Genomic DNA, 23,056 nt, shown 5'->3' with positions numbered 1-23,056 from the left:
GGCTCCCTCCTGGTGGAGTTGCCTTGGGCTGCTTGTGCCCCTCAACCTAAGGTCATGGTTCTTCACTATTAGACTTTCACTTTTCAGGTTTCTGTAATCAATCCTTCCTCTTGTCTCTTTTCTCTCAGGAGTGGTGATAGTTCTGCTGTCACTGGTGCCAAATGAGGGCAGTGGCACTTGCAGTTCCATTTGCTGTGTTCACTGTTGTCCTTTTCAGATCAACCTCCATAGATAATCCTGATTTGAATGTGCCATTGATTTCTTACTGGGATCTCGCCTGACAAAACTATTCTTCCTTGAAGCAGGTGTAGTGGTACATACCTGCAATCTAGCATTGGAAAAGCTGAGGCAGGAGGATCATTAAGGCCAATGTAGAATGTAGAGCAAGACTCGGTTTCAAAATGAATTGTTTCTTGGATTTTGGATACTGTCAACTATTTTTACCTAAGTACTCACTGGATAACTACCACCCTAAGTGAGTCTATGTAGTGGACACAAAATAAAAGACAAACTAACTGCCTTTTGAAGCATCTATCATGTGAGATATTTTGCCTTATTTGATATTCAGTAGCTAATAAAATCAGACAGTATACATGTCAGAGAAACACAAACCTAGGCAGCCTTAAAGGCCCTTTATCTCAGCCTCACATGCTTGTAGGATTAAATATCATCATCATTGTCATCATCATTATTGGTCTATGAGGAACTGATTATGCTTAAAGAAGATCCTTGTTGTCCATGTGTATAAGATTCCAAGGAGACCACTAGTGAGGAAAAACTATGAATGCTCAGGATGCACAGAGCTTAGTACTATACTGCTGATGATTGTTCGATTTACACCACCCCACCCAATTTATGTTAAAGATATGCAGCCTTTCAGCAAATCTAAAAATGCCACTTCATTACTTAGATTAAGTGCATTAGTCTTTACCTTGCTTTGGGGACACCATTTTTTCTTTTTTTTGGGGGGGGTCCAGTCGTGGGGCCTGAACTCTGGGCCTGGGCGCTGTCCCTCAGCTCTTCACCTCAAGGCTAGCGCTCTACCACTTGAGCCACAGCACCACTTCCGGCTTTTTTCTTTTTGCTTATGTATGCTGAGGAATTGAACCCAGGGCCTTGAGCATGCAAGGCAAGCGCTCTACCACTGAGCCACCTTCCCAGCCCCATTTTTTCTTTTATGAGAAATATTTTCACAAAATTAAGGGTAGGGAAACACTCAGCAAACCATACAATAATTAAAAAACAGCCTGTGAGAATATGGCACTGAGAGCTTCTTTGTATTAATTCAACTGACAAAATGCATACTTAGGAATTTAAAACTTTTGTTTTAAAATTTCTTTCGGCCAGGCACTGGAGGCTCATGCATATAATCCTTGCTACTCAGGAGGCTGAGGTCTGAGGATCACAGTTTGAAACCAGGCCAGGTAGGAAAGTCCATGAAACTTTTAACTGCCCCCAAACAAAACTAACTGCCAATTAACTGCCCAAAACAAAACAAACAAAAAAAGCCAGAAGTAGAGCTGTGATTCAAGTAGTAGAACTCTAGCTTGGCACAAAAAAGCTCAGGGACAGTGCCCAAGCCCTGAGTTCAAGCCCCTGGACAGGCACCAAAAAAAAAAAGTTTTTTTTCTTTGAATATATATGTATGAATACCATAATTGGCCAAAACCATGTATTAAAAAAAATCTGTGAATAACAAATCGTTTAAATAGGGATACAGGTGGACCCATTGCAACAATGAGATGTACAAGTCACAAGTTGTTATGTCGAAAACGAACTTTACAACTTTGGTGTGGGGCGGGGGGGGGGTGGGTGGGAGAAAGGGGGTAGTAGGGAGGTTTGGGTGGGGGGGGCGGGGGGAGGATGGGAAGGGATAGGAAGGGGAAACAAAGGAGGAGGCTACAATGCTTGATAAGAAATGTACTCATTATCTTGCCCATGTAATTATAACCCCTCTGTACAGTATTTTCACAATAAAAAAAAATCTGTGAATAAGGTAGACTTATTGTACATGTAGGGCTTTACCTTCATTCTCTTTACTGTATGGGTACCACACAGTGCTTGAACCAATAGAAGTCTTTGACCTTGTGATTCAATTTGTTTGTGTCACATCATTGCTCAAACACATTTTAAATGCCCAGTTTCCAAACTACTAAGTGCTCACAGTGGCTTGACTCAGCAAAGAGGTCCTGGCCTGTTTTCAGGGACCCTACATCCCTTGGTGCTGTTAGACCTTTGTTAATCCACAGTCATTTCTAGCCTTAAAAGCTGTAGAAGAAAGCAGATCACCTACCTGTCTGATTGTGCTGATGCCTGTTCTGTTCTCAGGCTCCAGCACCTAGTTCTGTATGGTGACCTCTACAGTTCTCAAGCATGACCATTTCCTGAGCTCACAAAAGGACTTTTCTTGTGCCTTGATCTCACTGGCTAGAAATCTTGCAGTGTCAAGGAAACCCTTTGGGTGACTAGATTACAGCTGAGCACAGGACTTCTTTTCTTTGTTAACATTGGGCAAGGCATTGGGTAAGGCACATACATTTGGGTAAACACCAGATGAAAATTGGTACAATTGACTTTAAAATTATTTTTTTTACTTTAGGCTATTTCTTGGCTGTTGACCACAATTTTTTTTTTTTTTTTGGTCATGGAGCTTGAACTATGGATCTGGGAGCTGTTGCTCAGCTCTTTAGCTCAAGGCCAGCACACTCTACCATGAGCCACAGTGCCACATCCAGTTTTCTGGTGGTTTGTTCGAGATAAGAGTCTCACAAACTTTCTTGCCTGGGCTGGCTTTGAACCACAATCTTTAGATCTCATCCTCCTGAGTAGCTAGGATTACAGGTGTTAGCCACTGGTGGGGGCTTTGACCACACTTGAAGAGAGCCTGCTTTGCATAATTGGGTTGTATCCTTCAGGACCTTAGGCTGTGTGACTTTTCCTACATTGCTGTCAGTGGACCAGGTTGGATACCTCCATACCTCCTAACCCAAGAAGATCTGGGATAGAGTCAGAAGACACAGCATTAGGCAGAACAAGAAACTTGTAATGCTTTCATTGTATTGGGGGAGCAATGTGTTTAAGTGGCCCTACAACTTAGGAAGATCTCCTGGTCATCTCTAGTGGCATAAAGTGATAATGTTTTGCCAATTCCACACTTTTTATTAGGAATGGAAGACACTCTCAATTAATGTTTAAGTCAAAACTCTCCCTTACATTTATTGGCAGGGGTGAGTAGGGGTACTGTACCTCATACTGACCTATGTGAGTGTTCTAGGACCCTGGGGGGAGCCAAAAGAAAATTCACTGAATGAGTATGAGCTTTGATGAAAAAAGATACCTCTGACCTTTTACTTTCTAGTCTTCTTAAGTTTTTATTAAAAAAATTTTAAATTATTATTTTGTTTATGTGGTATGGAGGAATTGAACCTAAGGACTGAACAAGCACTCTACCACTAAACCACATTCCCAGCCCCTCTAGTCTTTTGTTCGTGTGTGTGTGTGTCAGTTGTGGGGCTTGAACTAGGTAACTAATAAAAATTGTATTTGTTATATACAGCATTTATATTGAAATATATATATATATATATATATACATTGTGAAATAGCTAAATATAGCTAATTAAGAAATGTCTTACCTCGGTTGAGGGATGAATGGTTTAATGGCCCAAAATTTTTGTTGAGGGTGATAGATTTGTTTGGGATAAGATAGAGATAATGGTTCTACAATACTGGAAAGGTACTGAATGTCACTGAATTGTGGTTATAATAATAAATGTTATTACTATTTCCCTATAAAGAATAAAAAATCATCCCAGAAAAAAAAGAAATGTCTTACCTCACATACTGATCATTTTTGTGAAGAGAACACTTAAAATCTATTGTCTTGGTGATCATTAGTTGTTCTTCTTTCCTCTATTTAGTGACATTGGTTTTCTTTTTTTCTTCTCTCTGCTCATTTGTATCAATCAAAGTCATAGAGGAAACACAAGCCATACTCTAACTGAATGATTTGAGAGTAGTTTCATAAAGCTACAGATAGCAGCAAGTAGGATAATGAGAGTCCCCAGGTCTCATACCAGTGAGATGTACTCATCTCCTCTAGGGTTAAGTATCAGTGAGTGAGCCTTTCCTGGAACTCAGCTATGCAAGATTGTGCAGAGAATTCTGTAGACAGGAGCTGGGACTTTCATTGAAGGATTCAGACAGATGGAGTCCATCTGACTGGTAGGAAAATGCTCTGATTTTGTGCTCCTCTTTCTTTACAATCTCCCCCTTAGTTGCCCATACTGATCATACAGAGCACAGATATATGAGAGATGTACACAGGTCAGTCTCCTGGCACAGAGCAAGGTATATATACTAGTATATACACTTGCCTACATTTTCCTCTTCTACCTGCCCAATACCTGTACATGTAACTTTTGTTCTTCCATTGTTGCTTTTATTAACTGCTTCTCTTATTAACTGCATTCTACCCTTTAGAGCTAAAACTATTTTACATGTAGCAAATTACATGTACCATGGCTGTCCTAACTATTTAGGATGATTTCTTAGTATCTGCACTCTTCCTATGGCTACAGAGATTCTTAGGCTTATTGCCTGCTTATTCTATGTTAAAAAATGTCTGAGTTGCCTTCCATCACTCTTGTGAATCAAAGCATGCATCTTTTACCGTTCTTGAAATCAGTTTTCTGTGCTGAAATATCAGTCCTATACCTGTACCTAGAAATAGTCAATGACTAAAATGAGCACTCAATAAAGTTTCCAAAGTAACTTCCTAAGAATTGTACTTACCTGCCAATAGATGGCATTACAAGTCACAGGGGCATGAAAAGGTGACAGTTTTACCAATCACTGAGAAACTGAACTTCTGAACATGTTTAACAAGGTGATTTACTTGTCCAAGGCTGAAGTGAAAAGAGTTAAATGAGACTGGAAATAGACAAGATAGATACAAGTGATGCTTTTCTAGAGATAGAATATATAGAGCCGGTCCTGGTAAGACATGGGAGGAACAGAGAAGTGAAAGGTAGTTCATTTCTGAGTATGACATCATTAACTCAGGAAGAAATAATAGATGAGTAGTAGATTTCCTCTGTAAATTGAGAGGTTATGTCTAAACCTGTTGGCAAATGTCTGTGAAAATGTCATAGGAACACTTACAGACACATATCTGGAATCCAGGAGAGTGGCTGAGATTAGAGAAATTAAGGTGTTTAAAGATGTAGAAGTAAGATCCTCAAAGCATAGAGGAGTGGTCACTTTTCAAACTTAAGATGATGGTAGTGTTACTTGACTTCTGTGCCCCCTCCAGAGACCTGTGATTCAGTAGATGATACAACTGTTCTAGGACTTTTCAATGTTAATTAACACCCTTGTGATTTTGATGCACTTTGAGAAGCACTGGGTCTTAACAGAGAGAAGTTGATGATGACTAATCCTTTATCAGGTTGGAGGAAAATGGGAGGAATGGAGAATAGAGTAGATAAGTAGACAGGGGTTCAGTTCTTGGCTTCTGAGTCAAAAGAAAGCAGAGTTCGAGGCTCTAGAGAGAGGTCTTCTGGATTGAGGACCAAAAACATTTTAGTTCTCACACTGTTTAGCAGAGGCTCTCAATTTTTTTTTGTCTTAGGAAACTTTACATTTTTTAATTTTTTTTTTTGGTCGGTCATGGGCTTGAACTCTTGGGCTCTGTCCCTCAGCTCTTCTACCACTTGAGTTACAGCACCTCTTCCGGCTTTTTCTGCTTACGTGATGCAGAGGAACCGAACCCAGGGCCTCATGAATGCAAGGCAAGCACTCTACCACTGAGCCACCTTCCCAGCTCCATTTTTTTTTTAATTTTAAAGATACTGTACAGAGGGGTTACAGTTACATGTGTAAGGTAATGAGTGCATTTCCTATCAAGCATTGTTACCCCCCTCCTTTGTTTTCCCCCTACTATCCCGTCCTTCCCTACCTCCCTCTCCACCTCCCCCACCCCAAAGTTGTAAAATTTGTTTTCAATATAATGTCTTGTACATCTCATTATTACAATGGGTCAACCTGTATCCTTGTTTCAGCATTTTGTTATTTCCCTTCCCCTCCCCAAATTAGGAAAATGTATATACAAGATACAGGGCACCAGAATCAAATACAGTGACAACGGGGTTTGAAGAACATGCAAAAGAAACTTTTTTTTTTGGGTCCGGTCGTGGGGCCTGAACTCAGGCCCGGGCACTGTCCCTCAGCTCTTCAGCTCAAGGCTAGCACTCTACCACTTGAGCCACAGCGCCACTTCTGGCTTTTTCTTTTTACTTATGTGTTGCTGAGAAATGGAACCCAGGGCCTCATGCATGCAAGGCAAGCGCTCTACCACTGAGCCACCTTCCCAGCCCTGAGGTCCTAGGTTCTATTCCTCAGCACCACATAAGCAGAAAAAGCTGGAAGTAGTGCTATGGCTCAAGTGGTAGATTGCTAGCCTTGAGCTGAAGAGCTAAGGGACAGTGCCCAGGCCCGGAGTTCAAGCCCCACAACTGACCCCCCCCCCCAAAAATTATGAAGGGTCCCAAACAATTTTGGTTATATGAGTTTTGTGCTGCTAGATCAATTATCCAAAACAAAAGCATTGACTGTGGTGTTTCTTGATTTTCATAGCATAAAAGTACAACATCAACTATTGCAAACTATGAACAGACTTCTTGAATATCTGGCCCAAGTCAGCTCCAATACACCACTGGATAGCTATCAATATTTACCATATAATATTTAGAATTAGGAATTAAAGTTTATTTCATTTAAAGTAATAGTCATTCTTTACATGAGGACATAAATCTATTTTTATGAAAAATAATTATTTTCTAAAATAAGAAGACCAGCATTATGTGTGTGTTTGTTTGTTTTTATTAGTGTCTTTAGAGTCTGGCTTAATGGAACACAACTGGATTTTAAATCTATTTCTGCTTTCAAAATGTTATAATATTACATGTTTCATAGCCAGTGGAAAATCTCACTCTGTACTCATGAAACAATGAGTGTAAAAGATAAATTGCATATTATTATTGTCACTATTATGATGATGATGATAATTATGACAGTTGACTCACATACCCCCGTGAATCTCTGTGCTACATTTTGAGAACAAATACTATACAGAAAAAAGTCTACAAAATTTTATTGATTTTATAATCTATTTGTTTAAATCTGAGTAACAATTCCCCATATTGTATGTTGATATAATATCAATACATTATATAGTGAAAATGTACAAAACAAAACAATGTTGGAACTGAAAACATAAATAAGAGATTAAATTTTGTTCATGCTCCCCAAGTATTATGTTGCTAGCCTACACATAACTGAAGACCCTTTGTTGCAGAAGATACAGCTAGGCATGAAAACCTTTGGATTTAGTGAATAAAGGGCCTGTTTTGTCCACTTTTGAGTAAATAATACCCATAAAGTGAAGATAGAGTAATAATTAAAAAGAGTAAAGGGAATGACTCATGTTGAGGAAATTGAGAAAAGCAACACTTTAACACTTGGTAAGGAACGAAGGACAATAATTGATTTTCTTGGCCAACGAGTACTTAGGAAGAAGAGATATTTGAGTCAAAATACTTTAAAAAGAGCCAATTATCAATGCTAACATGAGTTATCTTTGACTTCTCTCCCAAAGGGAACATAACAAAAGTAATAATGTCCTTGGCAAATATTTTAAAGGTATTCTGAGAACAATGTTTTTATAACAGAGCCAGGAAGTATAGTTAACAGCTACATGGAGGTTTGATTATTCTAAGTAGGTCAGAACAATTCCTTCTTCTAATGGTTTTGAATTGACATGAACAGGCAGATCTGGTCTTTGCTTTTGCACGTAGGTATACCTCTTCACAAAGGAACTTATTTTCTTAAGTGATCTATTGGAGACAATCCTCTGGAGAGTGATAAATTGTTCCTGAGGTGGTACTCATCTACCTGCCTGATCACTATATCTTTCCCTTCCCCAGGCACATGTACTGGTCAAAATGGGAACTTTATTGTAAAGGTACTGTGTTTGATTAAGATACCAGCTAATTACCCAGCAAAGCTTGGTTAGCAAGTATTAGAATTTCAAGCCTGTGGAGATATATATATATATATATATATATATATATATATATATATATATGGACATTCTCCATGAAAGAGAGGATTTCAATAGCTTCATATATACATCTGCAAAGTCAAGAGTAAAATTTTAGTGACTATGAAATAAAAATAAAGCACTCACCAAACCAATCCATGGAGACAGCTGTCTACTAACTCTAAAAAGTCCATTTTGAGAGCTTTAACATATATTCTACCTTATGGTTACAACAACACACATATGTCTTAATTGAGTATCATTAAGTGCCAATAATATAAGCTAACTCAGTTTACTTCACCTTCCAAGAGAACTCAGCTAGGTAAGTAAATTCATCAACATTTTACAGAAGAGGTTTTGAGAGTAAGTTGCCCATTAAGAGGCAAAGGAGGGGTACAAATGCACAGACACAGAATCTGTTCTCTTTTATTCTCATGTGATAGAAAAAATTTAAAAAAAAATCCAGAAGATTTGTTTTTGGTTTATGGTTTTTAATTTTGTAATAGACAAATCATGCCAACAAAAAGTGAAAAGTATGTAAGTTGTAAATACTCTTTCTTGTTTTTTTTCTTTCCATCTGAAACTCAACAAAACTCCCCTCACAACTTGGCTCCACAGAACACTTCTCAGAATTCTCTGAAATACTTGACTCAAATTTATGTCTTCTCCATGAGTCATATCACTCTGTTATTTCTCTATTTTCATGGAATATAAAATTGACAGCTTCTTTTATTTTTCTTTATTGCCTATGCTTGTATGGATGTTTTTCTCCTAAATATAATTAATCTGTGTGTGTGTGTGTGTGTGTGTGTGTGTGTGTGTGTGTGTGTGTGTGTGTGTGTGTGTGTGTGTGTGTGTGTGTGTGTGTGTGTGTGTGTGTGTGTGTGTGTGTGTGTGTGTGTGTGTGTGTGTGTGTGTGTGTGTGTGTGTGTGTGTGTGTGTATGTCCAGGTGTCCTAGGGCTTGAACTCAAGTCCTGGGTGCTCAGGGCCTGGGTGCTATATCTGAGCTTTTTAAATTTAAGGCTAGTGCTCTATCACAGCTCAAGTGGTAGTGGCTTTTTGAAATAAGAATCCCTACTGACTTTACTGCCAAGGTTGAGTTCAAACTATGATCCTCACATCTCAGCTTCCGGAGTAACTAGGATTATAGCTATGAGCCACTGGCACCTAGCTAAACTTTATTTATTTATTTATTTTTGTTGTTGTTGCTGGAGATTGAACCTCAGGTTTTGCACATATACAGCATATACTAATCCACTGAGCTACACCTCCAGCTCCAAAATCAATTGATTTGTGAAGGACTGGGGTTTGAACTCAGGGCCTCATACTTGCTTAGCAGGCACTCTATCACTTTAGCCACACCTATAGCCCTTTTCTGCTTTAGTTATTTTTCAGGCAGGGTCTTAATTTTTTGCCTGGTGCTAGCCTAGACCTCGATCCTCCCACCTACAGCCAGCTCTTGTGTAGCTGGGAGTATGTATCTAACTTATTGATTGAGATTGGATCCTGCTAATGTTTTTCCTGTGTTGGCCTGGAACTATATTCCACCCAGTCTCTGCCTCCTTGAGTAGCTAGAATTCAAGATGTGGGTTTTCATACTTAGCCTTTTTAATTTTTAATTTTAATTTTTGGAATTTTAATTTTTTTTAAATTTAGTAATATATTTAATCAAGCCAAATACATTCAAGGTATCAACTTAATATGAAACTAAGTATTTAAAATAATTAATAAAATCATTTGCATTATACTTTATACTCTTTGAAATCAATGTGCATTTAATATCTATTCTACATCTAAACTCAGATTAGACATATTTCATGTACCCAAACAGCCATATATTTAGATACTATTCTCTATATTTATATCTAAATGATCAATTTACAGACAAAAGCGATTATCTACAAATGTATGTCAAAGTGTAGATTTAAATATAAGTGAATATTTTTGTCTTTTGAGACAGTTCTTTTTTTTTATTTAAATTTATTTTATTTGTGAAAATACTGTACAGAGGGGTTACAATTACATGGGCAAGATAATGAGTACATTTCTTATCAAGCATTGCAGCCTCCTCCTTTGTTTACCCTTCACATCCCTTCCCAGCCTCCCCCCTCCCCCCAAATTTTAATTTTTTTAGGTAAACAAAATAACCATCTACCAATTTCTTGCTTATGTTGAATCAGAAAGTAGACACTTTATCCCTGTCTGGCTAAAGCAAAATCTACAAAGTAATTTCTACAGGAAGGATTCCTTAGGACATAGGATTTGTTTGCCTTGCCTATTTGCTGGCTCTTTTTAGGTCTGTTATCAGTGGTTTTTCACTAAGGTGGCCTAGTTCTTGTGGCTCAAACTAAGTTGCCATGGTGAAGATGTGTGTCCATTCTTTGTCACAGTTTTTTCCTGCAATATTTGCTTTTTATACATAGCCAATTCTTAGAATTTCAGAGGTGATGGAAGATGGAAGGTATTTTCATAGGCTTTGTAAAAGCTTGGACACAGATACTTGGAAAACTAATAAAGTCCTCAATGCTAAAAATAATTATTCTTCCATAGGCCCTTGGCACCAGAAAAAAGGTCTTTTGGGTATATAATAGGCACTTGATAAATGCCTATTAACAAGAAAAGATAGTAGTTTGATTTAGGTGTCAGCAGGAATACCCAGAACAATGAGACTAGGACATTTGACTTTCAAAGTAAGAAGCAAGAACCTACTGCAGCCAGCATTATGGCTCAAGTTCACAATCGTAGCTACTGGGATTATTGCAGTTCGAGGCCAGCCCAACCAAATCAGCAAGACTCCATTTCAATCAATAAGCTGGGTGTGGTCATGTGCATCTGTGATGAAAGGTAGGTAGGTAGGAAGGTAGATAGATAGGAAGGTAACATTCTGAGACTGGCTGGGGGAAGGGGAACAAGCTTCTACCTGAAAAATAGCTAAATAATATTTTTTTAAAAGCTTGTGGGCATGGCTTCAGTGGTAGAGTACCTGAAACTCCAAATTCAAAATTCCAGTACCACCAAAAAAAAAAAAAAAAAAAAAGAACCTACTATAGACTTTCTAACATCCTATTTCACATTTTTTGTTACTTATTTTTCTGTAGCAGAGTCTAAATGTTGTTTAGGTAGGCTCAAGTGATCCTCCCAATTCAGCTTCCTGAGAAACTGGAACTACAGGTATACCACTGTGCCTAGTTTATGGTTTATGTTTTGTGGTAAATTTAGCTCAGGGTTTGGTGAAGGTTTTCTCTAATGGATCCAAAGTAAATATTTTAGTATTTGTAGGCCAGCCATGTAGTGTCTGTTGCAATAGCTGAACTCTGCTGTTGTAATATGAAATCAGCTCTAGACAATAAGGACAGGCAGTGGGCTAGATTTGGCAGGAGAGATATAGCTTATTCCTCCCTGATTTTAAGTACTGAAATATAATGAACTTCATATAAAATATTTTGTAAGTCAGTTTCCTATCTTGAAACAAAATGACCATATTAAAGTCTTAAAATAGGTGTAGGTGTGGCCTTGCAACTGCTAATGTAGGTCAGTGGATTTGGAAAGTAGGTAAAAGAGAAAGAGGTTGCATTTAGTGATATTTGTTAATCTAACTATTAATTTCAGATATTGGTTATATGCTTTGATCTAGTTTTTATTTCCTTTGGAGTTGTAATCAGCAATGATGGCAAATATTTATGTACAAATATTCAATGTATTTTTTGAGGCAGGGTCTTACTGTGTAGCCCATGATGGCTTTGAACTCATCATCCTCCTGGGTGTTGGGATTATAAGTATATACTACCCCACCTGGGTAATATACATCATCTTAAATAAAAATTTAGGAGTCCATTCAAATGTCCAACTTTAAAGAGATCATTAGGTCTAATATATGTTCACATAGGCCAGGTATAGTAGTGCACACGTGTAATCCCAACACTGCGGATGCTGAGGCACGATTGCAAATTCAAGGCAGATTTGGGAACAAACCCTGTTTCAAAAAAGAAAGAAGAAGAGAGGAGAGGAAAACCAATGATATATTCGCATAAAATATATACCTACTAGCTTCCCCATAGCTACAACAATTTTGGAGCTCAGGGAACCAAGAGAATGCATGTCTGAATACTTAAAAGCTATAAGGAAAACAAGCTAACTGCTAAAATAGGGTTCTTCCTCCTACCTTGATATATCCATCTTCTTCATGTCTTAGAAGGCCAACTTTAAATTTGATATTCTCTGATACTTTGGAATACCAGGCTAAAATGGGGCAGTTTAAAGAGAAAGAACCCATTGCTCCTCTCAGCTCTGTTCCAGCCCTGCACCAAGAGAAGCCTTACACATACTTGTAGGGAGACCCCATCTGCACATATGAGGTCCATCAATGTCCTCTGACCCCTTGAGTTCTCATTGGTCTAGGGTACACAGCATGCACCCTACAGACTCTTGGAACAGGTCTGGCAGAGTCAGGAAAGTAATACCAATAGCTATTGTGTACCAAATTATTTTCATATGCCAGTACAAGGACTTCCCATAAGCATTTAATGGTATAGCCATAATTATCTAAACAGGAGTCTAAACAGGACCTTTTGGTCATGGCCTTTCAGAATCCCAAGTATCTTGAGAATGGCCTGGAGAAATGGCACAAACTGGATATATCCTTTTTATTCTGTGCATTCCTCATCTCAGACAAGGGATATAGCCAGAGATGGGCCAGAACAGAGCTGCTGTAAAGCAGGTCTCTGAACAAGGCAGCGTTAACCTGATTGAAAGGCAATATTGCCCACATCAAGGTTTAGTTAAAGGTTTTGACAACATGGGGCCATTTTCAGTATGATTGTATGTGAAAGATGTGTCGAAATAAATAAGAAGACTGATGTCAATTATATGAGGACAAATGCATATAAAAAGAATTAGAAGGAAAATAGTAGAACTAGAAGGAAGGGAACATACCCAAATGCTGAATGCAGTTGCCTCTGAGTGTTGAGGTTAATATGATTTTTTTAGTTTTAAATTATTTCTTTATACACATTTCCTATGGAGATGGAGAACATGCATTGCATTGATAATCTGATAATAATTAAAAATATCTTAAAATATAGGTCAGTGGTGTTCATAAATGCAGTATAGGAAAGATTGTTTTTCACTCTTCCTTTTATTCTCTTTAGAACATCTTTTATTGGCTCTTTATTTTAAGATTCTTACAATGAGGGATATTTTGAATATGTGTAGAGGAAGGTATTGTGGGACAGTGGGAAGGGAGAGCATGTCTTAACTTGGATGATATCCAGACTAGCTGTGTGTGAGGGAACGCTCTCGATTCCTTTTCCCCTTGTTGGGAAAATGAGGATAATTATGGCTATACCATTAAATGCTTATGGAAGTCCTTGTACTGGCATATGAAAATAACTTGGTACACAATAGCTATTAGTATTACTTTCCTGACTCTGCCATCTTCTCTCCTGTTCTGACTTGACTGAGAACAGAGATACAAATTCTGTCTCTCAGGTGTCTGATATTAATGGGAAGGAAACACATAACAGATATGATGACCAACTACAGAGAAGTGTTCAAATACAATGTGATCAGTTCAAATAAGGAAGGGGGTGATTGGTTGTGGCATAGGGGTGCATTAACAGTTCATTTCTTCTGGGTCTGATGAGGCTTTTACAGAAATAGCTAATTCTTAATTGTGTATGTTAAAATATAATTCAAACCAGAAGATTTAAATCCAGAACTTCCCAGAGATTACGACTAGAGTTCCCATGATCCTGGATACATTAATTAACTGGATTCAAGAGTGCATGAAACACATTTCTTCAAAATTCACTTAGAGGTTAGATGAGGATTGTAGATATTAATTTCACTATAGAGCTAGTTGCTAGCAGTAATCAGCTGATTGCAATAAACCAAGGAACCACATGTTTGTGGCAAGCCAAAAGCCAATCTGTCACCTTTAGCACTTGCATTATTTAAGACATCACCAAAACTAGGGCATGAACAATTTCCTTTTGTTCCAGTCTTTGTCTAAGTAGTGGAAGAGAGAGAAGGGAGAGAGGGAGGAAGGGAATAAAGAAGGGAGGGGAGATCACGCTCAAATTATAGAAAACCAGAGAAAGTATAATATTATATTAGAATTCTTGTAAGATTACAGCTGAAATTTGTCTCCCAGACCTTTTTGTCTCTCCCAAATGACAGTGACTCATTTTGAAGGTGGCTGAAAAGACCCAGGATTAATGAGAAGAACACCAAGCACAAAGATTATTATCCCTGCCTTAACCACATGCTTTTGTATTGTAGGGACTTTCTGAGCTTGTTACTTGGCAGTAAAAACTACCTCCTTGCTTTTGGGCTGCTGTAAAGGATGTAGGTAATGTTTAAGTTGTTTAAAGTATCTGAATAAATACAAAATTATACTGCTGTTGTTGTTACAATCATGGCTTAAAAAATCCTATTTCACCTGAGGCCAAGAATGGTGGCACACACCTGCAATCTCAGCATTTAGGAAGTGGAAGCAGGAATATTTTGTGCTTGAGAGGTTTGGCTGTTAACTTGCTGCATAATGAGTGCAAGATATATAGTAATACCCTCCCCCCAATTTTTTTATTGTTACCATTTCTTAGCCATTAGATATAAGCTTATTGAGAAAAGCATCTTCTTTTCTAACACTTTTGATCATTTCATCTGTTCTGTTATATAATGCTAAAGTAATTGCGAACCCAATATATAATAATTTTGCAGTTATAAAAAAACAAATATGTCTATCCAGTGTCTTTCATGGAATTAGAAAGTATGATTTCCCACCTATAATCCTAGCTACTCAGGAGACTGAGATCTGAGGATCCATGGTTCAAAGCCAGCCTGGCAGGAAATCTTGTGGGACTGTTATCTCCAATTAACCACCAGAGAACCTGAAGAACTGTGGCTCAAAGTGGTAGAGTGCTAGCCTTGAGCAAAAGAGCTCACAAATAGTACCCAGGCCCTGAGTTCAAGCATCATGACCCACAAAGAGAGGAAAAAAGAGGGAAGTGTGAACTGAATGCCACTGAGATGACCCAGCATCTTGAGTTCAAGTCCTAGTCCAGCAAGCAAAAAAGCCCCCAAAATTGTCGAGAATATTTCGCTGTTGAGGCAAGCATGGTGAAAGTACAATAGATGTTGACAAGGAGGACCATAAAAACATAGAGATATCTGAACTCTTGTTTCATAAGTGTATGTAAATTCTTTTTCATTATAAACAACTGGAAAGTGAAAGCTACATATATTCATTACAAATATGATTAATCACAGAAATTTCCAAACAAGTGACTTGTATTAAAAAGATTTCATGTTTTAATTGAAGATTAGGTGATGAATGTATGTTTACATATATATATATATATATATATATATATATATACACACATACATATATACATACATCAGATAATCAGATAGAAATGATCAAATAAGCCATATAGTAAAAAGTTATTCTAATCACTGCTAAAAAACAAGAATTTAACCCAAAGACACTAGCACTCAGGGAATATATGACAAATAAACAGAAAAGTGAGATTTAGGAGAGCTTAGAAACGAAGTAGAAGAGAAAAAATTAGGAACCAAAACATTCTTGGAAACAACACAAAAAAGAGACATATTCTGATCAAGAGTTCAAAGGCAGCCTGGTTACTTATCAAGACTTTGTTTCCATATAAGGCTTAAAAATATCTGAAAATAGAAACAGGAAGCATGGCTCAAATGGTAGCATACTAGCTGTGAGTGAAAAAAACAAGTGAGAGCTCAAGACAGAGTTCAAGCATCAGTACCAATAATCTATCTGTCATGTGTATGTGTATACATGTGTTTGTATGTATGTATATGTGTGTGGTAACAAGAAAGTTTTAAAACCTTGTGTTATCAAGAACTATTATTAACAGAACTAGTAGAGGGAAAGTCAGTGCTGGTGGCTTACACCCACAAACCTAGCTCTAATGGGAGATTAAGAGCAGAAGGATTATAGTTCAAGGTTATCCCAGAAAGAAAGTTTGAGAGATAACTATCTCATAAAATAGCCAGCAAAGAAAAGACTGGAGGCATGACTCAGGTGATAGAGCATCATCTTTGCAAGTGCATGTTCCTGAGTTAACCCAGTACCACTGGGAAAAAAAAAGTATGTGTGTATATAAATGAAATGGAGAAGTATGGTAAATGATTGAAGAACACTGATTTCTTCATCTTTTATAGCCATCTGTGAAAGATACAATTTAAGATATAAATTTAAAGATCATGGTATGAGTCTAATTAACCATCGATAGGCATAGTTATGAAGGTAAAAACTTAGAAAAAGTGGTTTTATCAACTAAAATCAGGTAAAAGAGTGAAGAATGTAAAAAAGTAAAGAATCAAAATATGCTAAATTTGTCATTATTCATTATGGAGTCCATGGATAATATAGAAATGAAAGTTTAATTATAACCTGAGTAATAAATAACTACCTAACAGAACACTTCAGAATTATCAGAAGAAAAATACATGTAGAAAAACAAATGCAGTTCACACAGTAAACATTTTTGTCTCTTTTACAAGTTGCGGGGTCTTATGTTCACTTGGCTTGCTTCCATAGCTGGTGTTCTACCAGTTGATCCGCTCCTGCTGGTCTTGTTTTTGTTGGTTATTTTTAGAAATATACTCTCTAAGACTTTTCCATCTGGGCTGGTTTTGAACAATTCTCTGTATTTCAGCCTTCTGTGTAGCTAGGATTATAAAAGCCTGGCTCGGTAATGTTTTTTAAAGCAATAACAAAGGCTGGTGGCTCACACCTATTATCCTAGCTACTCAGGTGGCTGAGATCTGAGGGTCACAGTTCAAAGCCAACCTAGGCAGTAAAGTCCATGAGACTCTTACCTCCACTTAACTACCAGAAAGCTGGAAGTGGCACTGTGGCTGAAAATGGTAGAGTGCTAGCCTTGACAGAGCTCAGGAACAGCGCCCAGGCAGTATTTTTACTAGCCATTGTTCTAGGTATTGGTGCTAGGTAATGGCACCCAAAGAATATATAGTAGTAAACAAAACAAAATAACAATAAGCAGAGTAAGCAATCAACTGAAAAAGCTAAAATAGTTAAAACTAAATAAATCCAAGGAAAGAATGATCCCCAGGACTGGCACACAGTGCATGTACGCACACACACACACACACACACACACACACACACACACACACACACACACACACACACACACACACACACACACACACACACACACACACACACACACACACACACACACACACACACACACACACACACACACACACACACACACACACACACACACACACACACCCTACATCAATACCAATAACAACAACAAACTGACTTCATAGCTGGATGCCAGGGGATCACTTCTATAATCCTAGGTACTCAGGAGGCTGAGGATCCTGATTTGAAGCCAGACCAGGCAGACAAATCTAAGAGACATTTAACTCCAGTTAACTATCAAAAAGCCAGAAATAGAAATGTGACTAAAGTGGTACCCATGAGTAAAAAAAGCTGAGTGAAAGGTGCTAAGTTCAAGCCCCAGTACTAGCATGGGCACACATTAAAAAAAAAAAAACTGACAAACTGACCTCAAAAGACAATTTAGTCTCATCTACTGCAATATATAAAATAGGGAAAATTGTGAAAGAGCTACTTCCCCAAAGATCACCAATCCCAGATTTTGCATGGGGTAATTTTATTAAACTTCTAAGAAACAAAAATTCTAATTCTAATTAAACTAGTTGGAAGAAAGAAAACTTTAAAATTCCTTTTATGAGGCCATGATGACATTGGTAGCTATCAACAAAGACAGCACAATACAGATAATTTCAGAGTTCAAAAGTGTTCTAAAAGAATGTTATATCATTGCCAAGCAGGGCTAATTCTAGGAATTCTAAAATTGTTCAGATAAATTTCCACATTAGTAGAAAAAGCATATATTATCTTCATAGATGTTTAAAAGATATTCTATAAATCTGACATCTGCTTTAAGTTAAAAACTCTTGAGAGATCAGGGAAGGAGAAGGAGAGGAGGAAAGGGAAGGAGAGGAGGAAAGGGAAGGAGAGGAAAAAGGAAGGGAAGGGAAAGTTTCATTGGCATGACATACTTGTGTATACCATCTAAACTAGGAATATTCAAGTTAGTATTTTTTTCCTTTTCTCTTACAAATCGCATATCAGCAATTTAAGGAAGAGAGAAACAGATATAAAACTTCAAATCTGACTGTTCTAGATGACATCTGAAATATCAGTAATGCATGAAAAGGTTCCACCCAATACACTGAAGAGAAAACTAGGTCCTGGGTAGATTGCTTAAGAGCAAAGGCCTTGTTCTTAGATCTGAGCCAGAGCTGATAGAACTGGTGAATGGTTATCAAAGTAAGTAGAACATCTTAGGATCAAAACCTTCAAGCCTGAAAATAAAAGATGGTTTAGTTCAACACATAGAAACTAAAGTTGTCTAACAATATAACTTCAAAGCAGAAGATAGATAAGTATGTAATTATCTTAGTAAACTGAGAAATGGTGAACTGAAAAAAAAATTATAACTCACATCACAACAGACTCACAAAGAATGTTTTCACAACAGCCTCAAAAAAAAGGAAAAGTGGTAAAGAACAACTACTAAAGTAGCTTCAAGTGCCCCCCCCTTTCCTTTATTTACAGTATTAAATATTGAGCCAAGGGCCCCATGTATGCTAGGTGAACATTTGACCAACTGATCTACATCTCAGTTGAGATTCTTAACCTCATTCAAAATAGGAGGAATACAAATTAAAGCTAGCATGACATATTGTTTTTCTCTAAATAAATAATCACAGTTATCACATTCAGTGGGTATAATGAAGCAATTGCTCTCATACATTGTTAATGGGATTAATATAATTTCTGTGGAGATCAATTTAGCAATATCTATCAAAATTTTAGATGTATGTATCCAGAAATTTTACTTCTAGGAATTTACCTTTCTGATGTACAAATTGGAATGGCTACATGATTATAATGAAGAGTACTACTGTAATGATTATGTATATATACATAATCATTACAGTAGTACTCTTCATTATATATATAATCATTACAGTAGTACTCTTCATTATATATATATATATAAATATATAATCATTACAGTACTCTTCATTATAATCAAAGATTTGCTACTCACTAAGTGAACAGATTAAATCAATCATAAAATACTATACAGCCATAAAAATAATACATAAACTCTATATATTTGGATATCTTCTACAAATGTAGAAGAATAAGTGAAGTAAAAAGTTACAGAAAAATGTTTGTTATATGCTACAATTTGTATCAACACACACACACACACACACACACACACACACACACACACACACACACACACACACACACACATGCCATCTTCCCTCAGATGAAGTAACAAAATCTGGCAATAGTAGTTCTTTCAAGAGAGACCTTTGAGTGGAAGAAAAGTTATTTCTTATTGTGTGTGTATCCACCGTGAGTGTTTACTGCCTACTTAAATACTATTTTTTTTAATAAGGATATATATTCCAGTAAGTAGGGAATAAATAATTCTTATTTCTCTAGAGAATTATAAACTCTAACTTACAGTTTTTAGTAACAGAAAATATTTAGGATTCATTCTCTTTTTTTTTTTCTCCCTCCCTCAGGATTCATTCTCTTAAATGCTCAGTTTTGTAAAGTTTTATAGAAAACTTTCAAGTATTATAGATTATTAATTGCTTAAAAGAGTGTCCTTATCTTAATTATTTAGGTTAATTTTAGCACTTTGGTTTTGGTTTGGGATATGTTACAGACTAGAACCCAATGTCCCTAAACTGAATGGCTCCAAATTTTGTTTATTTGGACTTTTTTTGCTGTTCTTTGTGGTTTTTTTTGGGGGGGGAGGGCGGGGGTAGTTTACTGGAGGTAAGAGTCTTACGGACTTTCCTGCCTAGTTTGGCTTTGAACAATGATCCTCAGATCTCAACCTCCTAATTAGCTAGGATTAAAGGCCTAAGCCATCAGTGCCTGGCATATTTTGTGTTCTTTATCCTTTAAAAAAAATTTGTGCTATCTTCAGTCTTTACTTCTGTCAGTGTCAGATTAAAAACTTCCTTCTTTTTTTAACCTTCATTGGCCCAACCCCTAACACCTATTCTTTTGATCATATAGTCAAACTTCTTTAAACTGTGTCTAAAATGAGAGGAAATAAGTTTGGGCTAGTGCCTGATGGCAGACCTTGAATGAAATATAAAGGCCTGCAGAAGGGGTTCTGGTGCTGCCTGTGCATCTGTGTATATACTTATTTGCTTACTGTTAGATACTGTCTCCAATAGTTAAACATTCTGAGTAAGTAGCTCCTGGAGAGAGAAGCTGTTACCTTATTTGAATTGTTGTAAATTTTGGGTATGTTCCTTAGTTCTGCTTATTAAATAATAATATTTAATAAAATAACTACTCTCAGCATAGATCTCCACCTCACCTTTATTGACCCTTATGGAAGAAGTACTATATTATTTTCATTCTGGGTAAAAATGAAAATAATGGAGAGCTTAGTTGTAGGAAAATTTAATGCAGATGTTGTTCTATTCCTATGGTTCTTGGGGAAAATATATGTCTTAATTAAATGTGAAAGATGTTATTCCAATAATAAAATGACAAATAATTAGAAATCCTAGGAAACAGGCAATTTTTGTCTAAAATCCAATTGGATTTTTTTTTTGTATCTTTATCATTGAAGATGTTTCTAAGGTAATTGCTCCATTTGGGGAACTACAGAAGACCATATTTGACATCTTGCCTAAGAGTGTAGTTGTCAATTCTAATATACACAGGATTATTACGGGACACATTCTCATTGGAAACTCACTGGGATTTCAGAAAAGTTCTGAATAAAATATCTGATATGAATTTGCTTCATTGGTATTTCTCTTGTTTTATGTCGTTTAGACATAATTAACTTTATTTTTAGCCTGCTAGTGACACTAAAGTCTGATTCAGTAGAGAAAACCTACATAAGTTTTATTTATTTTCACCCAGTTAGCCTAAGGAACTTGTCGCAGAGCTTATAAGATAGTTTTTGTGTGTGTTTGGTGGTGGGGGTTTGACTAGGCTGCAACTTTTTTTTTTTAAATAAAAGTTTATATAGGGGAAGGTAGCTCAGTGTTAGAGCTTACCTTGCATGCTTGAGGCCCTGGGTTCGATTCCTCAACATCACATAAGAAGAAAAAGCCAGAAGTAGCACTGTGGCTCAAGTGGTAGAGTACTAGCTGAAGAACTCAGGGACAGTGGCCAGGCCCAGAGTTCAGGCCTCACAACCGACCAAAAAAAAGAAAAAGTTTATATAGATTTGCAACAATGTCCATCATTCTTTTATACCTTTCGCTGAAAATAACCAAATACCTGCCAGATTACTTCCCATACCTTTCTTCTGTGATCAAATCTGTAGTAAGGGATTGAATGAAATGGTGACCACATTGCTTGTCACTGTGTGGCAGAGAACTTACTGCGACTCTCACACTAACCTTATATGCCAAAACAACTGTATAATTGTCTTCTATGGTTTCTGGTGAATTATAATAAATGAAGAAAGTTCATTGATGAGTGACACTATTCACTATATGTTCCCAATACAGAATTAGTTATATAATTAATGATACATTTTAGGCAGTCTTCAGGGATTATGTCATGATTTTTTTTTTTAATTTTTGTTTTTGGGTCCAGTCGGGGCCTGAGCTCTGGGCCTGGGTGGTGTCCCTCAGCTCTTCAGCTCAAGGCTGGTGCTCTACTACTTGAGCCACAGTGCCACTTCCGGCATTTTTCTTTTTGCTTATGTGGTGCTGAGGAATCGAACCTAGGGCCTCATGCATGCAAGGCAAGCACTCTACCACTGAGCCACTTTCCCAGCCCCTATGTCATGATTTTTAAACATTATTTTATTTAAAATGAGCATAGATTTATAGTGTGAGGGAGTTTCACTGTGATATCTCCACACACGTACAAAGAGCATTTTGAACAAATTTACCTCCATAATATTTACAATTCTCTCCTCTCTCATCCACTACTTTTTCAAACAGCTTTTGTTGGGTTTCCCTATTTTATTCATGTATACATATTCATGTAAAGTTCTTTCATCCCCTTCTCCCCTCAATATTCTTTCCATTCCCTCCTACCCTCCCTTTCTTAGCAAAAGAAAAAAACCAAAAGTTAGTAAATAGAAAAAGGAGTAATATATTTGATATGATGCCTCCTTTTGTGGGAGAAATTACATACACATACACAAAAACTAAGATAATATAAAATGTTAAAATCAGTTGTCTTTGTTAGGATGAGATTTGGCAATACGTAACAAAGAGCTAAGAAATATTTACTGGCTTAATAAAATGAATTTATACCTCTCTCACTTTTATAAAGGTCCAAGAGAAGCAAACTAGGTCTGAAATATGGTTTAAGAGGTCAGGAAAACAGGCTCTGTCTTTTCTTCTACCATATTCCCAAAGACACTTCACCATCCAAGATAGCTAGCTGTTCAACTTCCAACCCTTCTATCCTTTCAGTGTTTCTTTTGTGTTCATGCGATGGAAGTGAATGTGCTGAGAAATCCTGTTTTAGTGAATGAACCAAGTTGCTTTCCATTAAAAGGCTCCATTTGTTTTGTATAGTCTGTAACATTTTAGCTTACTGTTAATGCAGATTATTTTAAATCTGACTTAGTACTGCATGTAAAACAGTAACACAAGATTAAAACTGGTTTACCTTCCAACAGGTCCTCTTTGACTGGGAACTCTGTATGCTAAACTCATCATTGAACCAGGTCTTCCCATTTAGAAACTCCCCTAGCACTAAAATACAAGTAATCACCTTGCCTGTCATTCCTTCCTCCTCTTCCTCCTCTCCCCTCTTCCCTTCTCCTCCTCTAAACTTGCTCTCACCTTAGACCATTTGGCACATATGGCCTTTTGGC

At 37.0% G+C, this 23,056-nt stretch overlaps 1 protein-coding gene across 4 annotated transcripts in view; it reads left to right on the top strand.

The window, feature by feature from the left end:
• The window catches only part of Greb1l (GREB1 like retinoic acid receptor coactivator), a 258,809-nt gene that overhangs the window by 72,378 nt on the left and 163,375 nt on the right, over window positions 1-23,056 (top strand). Inside the window, exon 1 of one of the 4 annotated variants that reach the window (XM_070029461.1) lies at window positions 1,382-1,424. The exons of the other annotated variants lie outside the window; for them this stretch is intronic. The gene's annotated coding sequence lies outside the window, so the exon portion shown is untranslated. Of the gene's footprint in view, window positions 1-1,381; window positions 1,425-23,056 lie in introns of those variants that run through there. 4 annotated transcript variants of the gene reach the window in all.

The sequence above is a fragment of the Dipodomys merriami genome, unplaced genomic scaffold, assembly GCF_024711535.1.
Source record: "Dipodomys merriami isolate MVZ:Mamm:240054 unplaced genomic scaffold, mDipMer1.0.p SCAF_2, whole genome shotgun sequence".
NCBI classification, from domain to species: Eukaryota; Metazoa; Chordata; class Mammalia; order Rodentia; family Heteromyidae; genus Dipodomys; species Dipodomys merriami.
Note: the sequence above shows the minus strand (reverse complement) of the source record. Positions and strands in the feature narration are given on the sequence as shown.